Consider the following 11,848-nt stretch of genomic DNA (forward strand, 5'->3'; position numbering starts at 1 on the left):
TTTCGTCCCTGACTTCTAGTGTTATACGTTTTCGCCATAGCCCCTCGGGGTTTACCACGACTGCTGTTATCACCTTTTCCTTCCTAATTTCTGCCAAGGAACATTGCCTTTTGCATGTTCGGCATTCCGACAATTTCTATAAAAACTATAGTTACATTCTGATAAGGTCGTGCTCATCTAACATCTCATCCCCACAAACTATACAAAAATATCAGAGGCAGGGACGTTTACTTTCTGAGAAATACCTATTGGCTGATTCTGTGGAGGAGTACGCTCCATTATGTTAAAACAAATTAACTAAATGAACTATATAGCAAAGTTTAGGTTTAACTAATTAAAATCTCAACGATTCCTACCATAGGGTGTGAAACAACAAAAAAACTTGATAAATACGATAGTGTAGTGATTGATTGGAAAACAAAAAATTATTCTGTTGTCATATTTTGGAGACAGTCTTCATTCGTACAAACCAGCATTATTTCATTCTAGCTCTAATAAACTTGGACAATAATTCACAAACAACAAATAAATCGTAAATCCAAAAGTAAATCAGGGGCGGATAACTCAGTACCAACAAAAAAACTCAAAAATAGGTGCGGTGACATACGTTCTACAAAGCTTCGCTAAAAGACTAAAACCATAACAACCGAAAGAAATACAGAGATTATTTTATTTTACATAATAAAAAGCATCAATTAATTATAAGTCCAAAAGATACTACACTTTATCTGGTATGCTAAGTTATAACGTTTATGAAAACTAAAATAAAACATCCTTGAAACTCACTTATTTACTTGGATGGCGAAAAATTAGAAACCAACCTCCGATACCAACCTGCTAGGCCTAAGAAACCTCGCACCTGTTTAATATTCTTGGGGATCGGTCAATTCAAAATCGAGTCTACTTTCTGGGGTCCGTCTTTATGTCGCCCTCTCCAATAATAGCTTTGGATTCCGCGGTAAGTCCAATTTGCTAGTGTGTGCCCTTCAAGTCAAGCTTCGATGTGATATGGGCTTTGGGAAGTCTTGAAAATATTCCCTCAATGCTGAGTAACGGGTTCGCGTCTTTCCTGGTTACCTGATTTGATCTACTCGCGTCAAGGCACAAACGTACTTTGTTGGGTTTCAATTAGACTGGACTAGCTCCGTCGACTTCAATCTTGTGCTTAATTAATTCCGTCCTACGAAGTCCTTCTCTGTCTGAATTCAGGAATAATTGAATCACAGTCTCCAAATTGCTGACATTGAAATGGAGTAAGCGGGTATCTCCTATTATCATCACATTCAGGGGATACTTTCGTTATCTCCGAAATCAATACTGGGACATAATATTGAGTCGAGGAAACAATGGCATTACTACACAAATCGGATGCTAGTTCAAATTTAACCCAAAAATCTTGAGGCTAATACTTATCTTTGGCTAATTGAAGGAACTATCTAAAATGCGTATCTACATGAAGATATCCCTTCACTCTTTGTGTAACCCCGTCTGCTGTCCTCACAAATGTTTTCAATGGATTAAATTCCTGATAACTACTAAAATCTACGCCTGCTAAGTCCGATCCAATACATGACACGTTAGCGCCGGTGTCCAACAAACCTTATTCGGTAAATGACAACAACTTATAGATGCATAATATCTCCTATCTGACGTACTATTAACTATGGAGGATAAATACAATTTGGAAGTAAATTTTCTTTGCTTATAATATTTACCTAACCTCAATGTTGACCGTTTGGGATTTCCTGCAGAAGGCATATCAAAAATTTTCTTTTTTTAGCCATATAATTTTCCCACTTTTTGTGGGAGGAAAATAGAGAGGAAAAATCAAACAATTTGGAGTGTAATTATCGACTTCAGAATAGTGTCGATTAAGAATTGAAATTTTAGGTTCCAAATCCATGCTGGATAAGGTGTCCAAATTGTTATTAAGATATGATGGTTGTATTTTGCTTGACATTGGATTTATAGTGCTATCTAGTTTTTTGGCTTCCATGATTTCGTAGTGGCGCATTTTGAGTATTGCGGCTTATACGTATTCTTCTCCCCGCAACCATAACAAAATATCTTGCGATCACATTCGCAGCCCTCCCAATAATGTCCTAGTTCATGGCAGTTCCAACACTTCACTGGTCCAGATGGCTGTTCTACCGCGTCAACCGATTGAACAATTTCTTCCAATGGACAATTATGGCTTTCCTTAAAATCAACAATTTGTCTATGGCCCTGATTTGGAATAATCCTAGAAGACATTCCTCTTGGAAATTGTTCGTCTCCTAATAATGATTCTCTCATTTGGACGAGTTTACGCAGGTGCGCAATGGAAAATATTGGAACATAAAGCAATTCATGCCTTATTTCTGGTTAGAAGTTACGTTAAAATCTTTATTAACTCCTGCTCTGGCATGGAAGCATCAAGTCTATCCAGCAAAGAAGAAATAGATTCATTAAAGGATTCAAATATCTCATTCGTTTTCATTTTCGTCTCCTCTTTTTATCTCCTCCTTAAATCAAATGCTGATCAAAACTCCTTGTGTATTGATATTTCAAGGCTGCACAAAAAGGTCCCACTCAATGTGAGGTACTTGTTAATGGTACCTCCACTACAAATCTTGTGTCTTGCCCGTAAACAGCAAAGGCAAATTTCTACATAATTGAAAAAAATCATTGTCCAGATTCTCCTTTGTCAAAGTACTGACTCTATGAAGAAATTCTTCTACACTGATTCCGTTATGAGACCCGTCAAAACGTATATTCCAGTCTTTTATCACAGGCGTCAATTTATCTGGTCTTATGCTACGGTTCTAAGTAGAAGCCGACATAGAACCCTGGCTATTATTCAAATGGTCACTTCTAATGTCATTGCCAGCCCTTGATGGATGCGAACTAGCGTCATAATTGGATGCAGCGGCCCCGTTGTGATGTCGGGGATTACCTCCATTCGTCCGATTATCTGATTCGGGATTTTGATCTATTTCGCCATCTATTGAGGAAAAGTCACCTCTTCTTGAATCTAAAGGAATGAAATTCAAGGTCGCATCATTCTCCTGACAGTATTTTCCACAATTCGACCAATATGATCATAGCTTACATTAGAATGGGGTACATACCCTTTTCAACCCGAATAATATGATCGTAGTCTACACTAGGTTGGGGTACATTCGAATTCACCCGAAGACTACCTTCCATAGCGTCCAAGTCCACAAAACTATTTTGAAATAAGTCCTGAAGAAGATTTCGTCCCTGACTTCTAGTGTTATACGTTTTCGCCATAGCCCCTCGGGGTTTACCACGACTGCTGTTATCACCTTTTCCTTCCTAATTTCTGCCAAGGAACATTGCCTTTTGCATGTTCGGCATTCCGACAATTTCTATAAAAACTATAGTTACATTCTGATAAGGTCGTGCTCATCTAACATCTCATCCCCACAAACTATACAAAAATATCAGAGGCAGGGACGTTTACTTTCTGAGAAATACCTATTGGCTGATTCTGTGGAGGAGTACGCTCCATTATGTTAAAACAAATTAACTAAATGAACTATATAGCAAAGTTTAGGTTTAACTAATTAAAATCTCAACGATTCCTACCATAGGGTGTGAAACAACAAAAAAACTTGATAAATACGATAGTGTAGTGATTGATTGGAAAACAAAAAATTATTCTGTTGTCATATTTTGGAGACAGTCTTCATTCGTACAAACCAGCATTATTTCATTCTAGCTCTAATAAACTTGGACAATAATTCACAAACAACAAATAAATCGTAAATCCAAAAGTAAATCAGGGGCGGATAACTCAGTACCAACAAAAAAACTCAAAAATAGGTGCGGTGACATACGTTCTACAAAGCTTCGCTAAAAGACTAAAACCATAACAACCGAAAGAAATACAGAGATTATTTTATTTTACATTATAAAAAGCATCAATTAATTATAAGTCCAAAAGATACTACACTTTATCTGGTATGCTAAGTTATAACGTTTATGAAAACTAAAATAAAACATCCTTGAAACTCACTTATTTACTTGGATGGGTCTACTAGGGCACGAAAAATAACTTGTTCTTAAAACAAATTCAATTTCGTAGACCTCACGTTCTGGGCGCCAAATAATGTAATGAACCATTGCACAATTTTTCTTTCGGACCATCAGGCCTATTAATTCATCAGGGTGGAGGGAAGAATGGGAGTCAATGACTATGCTAGCTTTCAGTCGGCACGGGGGGATTCTTGTTCTCTCGCACTCCAAACACAAAAATGGTGATTCATACGTTAATTGCTAGATACCCTATACTGAAAATTTTCTAAATAAAAACAAGTTATTTTCCGATTCGGACCATAAATGAATGCTGAACATTGTAGAAGTCATTGTGTAATATTTCAGTTCATTCGGATAAGAATTGCGCCTTGTAGGGGCTCAAGAAGCAAAATCGGGAGATAGGTTTATATGGGAGCTGTATCAAGCTATTGATCGATTCAGACTATATTAGACACGTATATTAAAGGTCATGAGAGAAGCTGTTGTACAAAATTTCAGCCAAATCGGATGAGAATTGCGCCCTCTAGAGATAAGAAGTCAAGATCCCAGATCAGTTTATATGGCAGCTATATCAGGTTCTATACCGACTTACGCCATACTTAGCACAGTTATTGGAAGTCATAACAAAACACCTCATGCGCCCTCTAGAAGCTCAAGAAGTCAAGACCCAAGATCGGTTTATATGGCAGCTATATCAAAACATGGACCGATTAAAACCTTACTTAGCGTAGTTGTTGGAAGTGATACCAAAACACTACGTGCAAAATGTCAATAAAATCGGATAAGAAATGCGCCCTATAGAGGCCAAAGAAGTCAAGACCCAAGATCGGTTTATATGGCAGCTATATCAAAACATGGACCGATTTGGCCCATTTACAATACTAACCGACCTGCACAAAAAAAAGTATTTGTGCAAAATTTCAAGCGGCTAGCTTTACTCCTTCGAAAGTTAGCGTGCTTTCGACAGACAGACGGACGGACATGGCTAGATCGACTTAAAATGACATGACGATCAAGAATATATATACTTTATGGGGTCTTAGACGCATATTTCGAGGTGTTACAAACAGAATGACGAAATTAGTAAACCCCCATCCTATGGTGGAGGGTATAAAAACACAACAAAGAATTGACCTAGCCGATTTCAGGTGACAAACGAAACCCCCCTGTCGATCAATGCCTGCAAACAAAACAACTCAATCACTGCGCGGCTATTTCTTCAGATGTTTTGGAGATTGATCCTCTCTACCCTCCCTACATATGACTTTAACTATGCACCGAATTGCATGTATTGCTAAAGTCCCAAATACGCTACCTTAAGTTTTTATGTTTTCTCACACTCGGTAAGAAGACTAAATCGGCATACACATTCATTTCCAACTAAAAAAAAATTATTTCGTAAATATCTTATCCTATAGCGATTTGACACTCTGACTCTTTACTTAAAAAAATATGAAAAAACAAAGTTAAATACAACTCCATAGCAAATTAATAATAATAAAAAAACAGATATATATTGAAAAATCGAATATGCTAATTAATTCTGTGTAGCGCCTAAGCCTGGGTTACAAGTAACCATGAATGAAATAAAGAATCGAAAATAAGATAATCCCCAGAAGCAATGCACGCATCTCATTAATGACGTCACTTGATTAATGCCTGCTTCTAACTATGAACAACAACAACAATTTCGATCAATGCAAAGCTAAATAAAAAAAACAAATAATTGGAAGATCATTTAAGACTCACACTTACATTGTTTTCCTGTCGCTGTTGGGTGAGGCCTCTTCCTCTGCTAGCGCTTTTACATGGGAAGATGGTTATGTTTTTGCTTTGCAAATCATATTTAGGTTAGGTTAGGTTTAAGTGGCGGTCTGCCATCAAACTAACTTAGACGTTTTTATCCATTGTGATATCACATGAACAGAAGCAGGAAGATGCCTTCTAGTTCGATCGCTTTAAAAAGCCCACTAACTTGCGAATGTTCACATCCGCTTAATCAGACCGGTTCTCAAAGTAATGAGAACCTAAAATGGAACTCCTTCTGACTGCCAGTGCGGGACACACACATAGAAGGTGTTCTATAGACTCTTCTTCTTCGAAGTCCTCACAGCTTTTGCAAAAGTCGTCGCTGGCAAGCTTCAGTCTGTCAGCATGTTTCCCGATTAAACAGTGACCTGTCATGACGAACCCAATGACTGAGACATCTGTTCTAGCCAATGACAGCAAAGCAGTAGTGTTAAATTGAATACGTTTATTGAACTAAATTCTAAAATAGTATTACATATTTCACAAAGAGTTTTATATAACAAAGTCATACTAATGTAAATTGTAATATAGTAAAGCAAAGTGTTTAGCATAAGGTGTATTTCATTCAATTCTCAACAAGTAGACCTCTTCAATTTTAGATTAAGCCACATAGTTTTGGAATGCTCACAGCCCCTCTTTGTGACCATCTTTGTGGTCCGGTAACCTTTTCGATATGACCAGTTCTAAATCTTAAGAGTACACCCCAAAGCCCACCTGGTCGTTTAGTTTGGAACCATCCGTATGGAAGTCTATGTAACTTCTGTTGCCAGGGATATCGTAGTTCCAATCGGTTTCTATCAGGAATAGTGCTACAGTACTTTTTACTGTACTGCCTGGAACATCGATATTGTATCAAGGATAACACAGTGTCCGTAGTCACCACATGACCAATGAAAGCTCCTTTAATCTCACGGCAGTGGTCGCTGCAATTTGGGTAGCCACAATGTCCAGAGGCCCCAGTGCGGCTGTGATGCACAAACAAGCCATCCTTTGGATTCGGTTAAGTACTGAGCAGTAGGTGGACTATTGAAGCGCCGTCTACCAGACCACAACACCATATAGCATTATAGGTTTGATAACTTAAGTATATACCCAATGCATGACACGCGGTCTAAACATCCAACATTTGCCAATGGCTCTCTTGCAGGTGTATAGGGCAAGAATGGCCTTTCTTGCGCTTTCCAAAATTTGGATTTGAAGTTCAATTTCCTGTCCAGCAAAACACCCAGGAAACGGGTTCCACTGTCGGCAACTTGTATCTCCTGCTGAAAAGAACTACTTCTGTCTTGCACGGATTTACACCTAGACCACTTTCGGTAGCCCACTTTGCTGTGCACGTAGAGCTTCCTGAAGTATATCTCTTAGAGTGTGGGAAACTTTCCTCTAATCGCAATTGCCACGTCATCAGCATAAGCGAGCACTTTTACGCCTAAGGCAAATTATAGGCATCTGAAGAAAGAATAGGTTCGGCTTTGTCCTTGAGACTCGAACCAGATGTCTTCCTCAAAAGCCCCTCCTGACCAGTCGTCTGTCGGCTAGTGGAGCCTGGAGCAGTCGCTCCACCAGTCAAGGTTTCAGTAGCATACAACATGCTACGTCCTGATATCACCACCGCAGCTGTGGGGTCTTTAAAGTCCATTCTAAGCCTACTCCCGGGCTCGAGATCTACCGCTCCACTGGAAACAGACACAGATCATCAACCGCCTAATGGATACCTCTACCGCAGCTATCGCTGAGTGATTTAAAGTTTTCTTTCAAAAATATTGACCTATTACGAGTTACAGGAAAATTTTTGCAGAGTGAAATAACAATACGTCTGCTCCATTCAACGGAATAAACTAAAAAAAAATAATTTAAGATAATTTTGTTTTCATTTTAGGGTATATCCATGATACTTAGCTGTCTTCAAACCCAGCTTATTTTGACTAATACAATTTAATTCCTTTACTTTCGGCTTTTTACTTAATAATAACGCTGTGGTCAGATGGAACGTTTAATGTTTTTGCTTACATAACCCATAGTTACTTAGGTGGACGATGTGTATAAACGATGACAAATATATGACTATGATGAGATTCTCTACTCTGAGTGTTTTTTAAAACCTTTGGTTTGAAGATTTTTTTGTAGGTGGTTTTATTGCAAGAAACGTCCTACGAAAGCGAAGTATTGGTGGGTCGTCTTGAAGCTCGAGGACCTCAGCAAAGAGGCTAGGATTCCTGAATGGTATAAAAACTGAGTCGATGGAATTATAAGTTAATTTATAAGCACAGTGAAATGGCTTAGAAATTTCTCACTTGAGATAAAAACATGTCATAGACTTTTTTACTTAACTGCTTGATGGTTGATAAAGAAAATAATGTTAAAATGAGGTTTCGCAGCCATGTAGCCAGGCAAGCCAAACTCCGATGAGTACAAGTATATATGTAATTATCAATTATAAGTAGTCAATACTCCCTACTATAGGCTAGTACTAAAATTTTGTCTGTACAGTACAAGTAGTACCAGTAAATTTAAACTTCGTTAAAAAAATTTAAAAAATGGTATTACAACTTAGCACAGTTGTTCGAAGTGATACTAAAACATCACGTACAAAATTTCAGCCACATTGGATAAGAATTGCGCCCCCAGATGCTCAAGAGCGGTTTATATGGCTGAATATCAAAACATGGACCGATTTGGCCATTTACAATCCCAACTGACCTAAACTTATAAGATATATTTGTATACGATTTCAACTTACTCCTCGTAAGTTAGCGTGCTTTCGACAGACGGGCGGACGGACATGGCTATATCGACTCAAAATGTCGTGACGATCAAGAATATATATAGTTTATGAGGTCTTAGACGCATATTTCGAGGTTTTACAAACTGTATGATGAAATTAGTATACCACCTATCCTATGGTGGAGGGTATAATCAAGAGATTTAAAGAGTCACTGCGAGTTTCATTGACCCTGTGATAAATAATTTGCGAAAATTAGTCTCGCCCTTTTAGTGCGACGTGAAATCTTGCGCTGTTACGTGCTCGTTATTGAGATAAGTAGAAGATTCTGCGTTCAAATTTCGGGTCGTTTGCTGCCTGTTTTATTTGTTTTGATTCACGTTTGGTATTATTGCTTTGTTGTTTGCTCTCTACCACTTCATTTGTCTAAATAGAATACTTCTGCTATTTTATTTTTCGGAGCATACTTTCCGTCGCGTTGTTGAAACCGAGTCTTTCTTACTTGTAGTGGTGGCTCCGACGAAAAGCGTTTTTATATCCAGACTGCATTCTGGAACATCTGAAGAGCACATCGCTGCCTACAAAGGATCAAAGATTAATAATGTTAATGACTATGAGTTTATGATCTTTAAGTTTAATTCCCCCACACCACGTGATATATCATGTTTTAAAATAATTGTGCGCTTTCAACTATTTGATTTAATGATCTGCAGCGCATTTTGGCCGGATGGCGCATTTGTTAAGGAATTCGTGGCGAGAGAGAGAAGTTACTCTGTAATACCTGTGGTTATTCCTTCTGTTTCACAAAACTGATTCATTCTTTGTTTATACCTAATCGGAATGTTGGAGGCTTTAATACTAAACTTAGGGACATCTATTTGAAATCTGTTGGTAGTGATTTGGCTTAAACCTGGCATCGGTAATATTTAACTTTTTTCTGATCAATAACAAGTTTATGTGATAGAGTAGGTAGACTTGGTGGAGGTGTGCTTATAGCTGTTCATAACGCCATACCTGCTGAACGGGTTACACTTACGAATTGAGTTTTATGCGTCAAGACGAAATATTTGGGCAGGATTCTTATTTTAACATGCTCCTATATTGCACCGAATTCAGTGGTATATATTAACTGAGACATTTGGAATTGTCTCGAATCTGGATGTAGTTTCCGAACTTGTTTGTTTCGGTGACTTGCTGCTCCTGTTTCATCAACAGTATCTTTAATTGGTGTGTTTGTTTCAGATGGATAACTTTCGTAATATAAGGGATACGATTTTGGAGCTTGTATTTATCTCGATCGTGGACGTTTCTTTATGTAGATGTATGCCATTTGCGGAACCTGAGGATGGATACCAATTGACTTTGACTGTTGAAGTCAGTTGCGGAGCGGTTTGGTGAATTATGTTCCAGTGTCAACTTAGATTTGTTGCGATCGACTTTATTTGACATAAGTTAGGTTTCTAATTGCGACATGAATTTGCGAATTTCGTCTTTTTATAATGTGCTTTCAAAATATCTGTTTTCACCATGAGACCTTATTCTAAAAGGGGTCTACTCCGTATCTGAGATGATTGCGTAATTTTAAAAGTAGACTTTTTAAGAAATATAAGACATATAATAATTCACCCGTAGAACGATAAAAAGATGGGTTGAGGCGACGGGTAAGTAGCCCATCACACGGAACACTTAAAGAGATTACTTTAACAAAACGAACAACATTAAAAACGACTCCCCCTAGATTAGATTTAAGGTGTGTTTTTTTTAGTACCATATATGATGAAATGACACCCATCAGGACAACGAAGTTTTGGATAAATTACCAGTGCAGGCTTATATAGAACATCTGTCGTCAGGATTGCCATGATGTTTTTCACCAATAAGTGTGGCCACCCTCAGGAATCCTCTATTGTGAATGGCACTTTAGCTGTGATTGCCGAAGCGAACAGAGATGCTTTAAAACTACGTGGACCATAAGCTATACATATCGTTTTCTTTTCTCTCTCAACGTGTATAAAATGAAAACAATAATGGCAACTCCTCAAGTGGGTGTGTGTGTGTGCAGCCTCTGCAAACTCGCAATTAGAAAACAACTTTTGTGACTTGTCATCATTGCCAGAGAAATTTTCACATACACATTAATGAGCAGTACTAAAAAGCAAGAATGGAAATGCGAAATATGCAAAGCGCGAGTAAAGTCCCCGAATCCAAGCTATCCAGCGTTTGTTTTTAACGAACAAATCCCTCAACAACATCAAAAGTAACAAAGAGAATGAGACTTCAAAGTGCTTGAAGGAATCGACAACTTCTACACTAGTAGCAGCAACACAATTGTAATACTAATCAATGACAACAACAATTGCAACGGCAGCAAAAATCGGGGAAACACTGAGAAAACCGCAAAACATGGTAGGCATCCGAAATGCCATGCAACGATGGGTTTGCATGGCGTTTGCTGCAAATGACTGCAATAAATGTGTCTAACAACGAAATTAAAAACACCCTTTTAATTAATAAAATACCTCTAATAATACTAGCTGAGAAATACATAACAAACGAAGAAAACCACCTCTACTCGCGAATGGCTTCAACTCGATATTTCTTAATAGAGAAGGAAGAGGTAAGGTATTTGCTCTTTATATTCGCAACAACATAAGCTTTGAAAAATATCAATAAATGCAACGTCTTTTGAGACGATAATGTTTAACGTAAAGCGAAACAAATCTACAATAGTACAATGCTAGCGTCAAATGGGCTGCATTGCGCTGTAACCACAACTACGAGAGAAGATGCAAACAGCAAAAACGCGTATTAATCATTCATTCGATCTACCATAGCCACTGCGTATATCTACGCTGCCGTCATCACAACAAACGTTTCAGACTACTACTCTCTTTTTGGTGCATTGAGCAACGAAAAAAGCAAGACTGCAAGCACTGTGGTGAGGAGAGAAGCTAATGCAAGAAATGATAGTGATGTGCTAACAAAATTCAAAAATGGGAAGGTTAATCGAGGAAGGTAAAATATTACATATTAAAACAATAAAAAAAGAGACCCTTACCCGTGGTTAACATACAAACTCATTAAATATTGTGATATACGCGATAAACTTTACAAAAAGTGTTAAAAAAAATAATAAAATAATAAAACAAAGGAAAGAATATGCAAAAAATATAGCAACAAATTAAACAAACAAATCATTTTCGCTAAGAACAAATACAACATGAAACAATTTTTAAAAACAGAAGAAACTTCCGAGAGGCATGGAAGCTAATTAAC

The 11,848-nt window shown here is 37.7% G+C and overlaps 1 long non-coding RNA gene across 3 annotated transcripts; it reads right to left on the reverse strand.

The window, feature by feature from the left end:
• Positions 1-6,280: 6,280 nt before the first annotated feature.
• Positions 6,281-10,432, reverse strand: LOC106090107 (uncharacterized). Of its 3 annotated transcripts, none has more exons than XR_009397370.1 (3): positions 10,393-10,432; positions 8,145-9,150; positions 6,281-8,082 (listed from the first exon to the last, which is right to left on the reverse strand). It is a non-coding gene; the product is annotated as an uncharacterized LOC106090107 (long non-coding RNA). The 3 variants fall into 3 exon arrangements; XR_009397368.1 differs by having other exon boundaries at positions 10,341-10,424; XR_009397369.1 differs by having other exon boundaries at positions 9,354-10,424.
• Positions 10,433-11,848: the final 1,416 nt, after the last annotated feature.

Source organism: Stomoxys calcitrans, chromosome 2 (genome assembly GCF_963082655.1).
Source record: "Stomoxys calcitrans chromosome 2, idStoCalc2.1, whole genome shotgun sequence".
NCBI classification, from domain to species: domain Eukaryota; kingdom Metazoa; phylum Arthropoda; class Insecta; order Diptera; family Muscidae; genus Stomoxys; species Stomoxys calcitrans.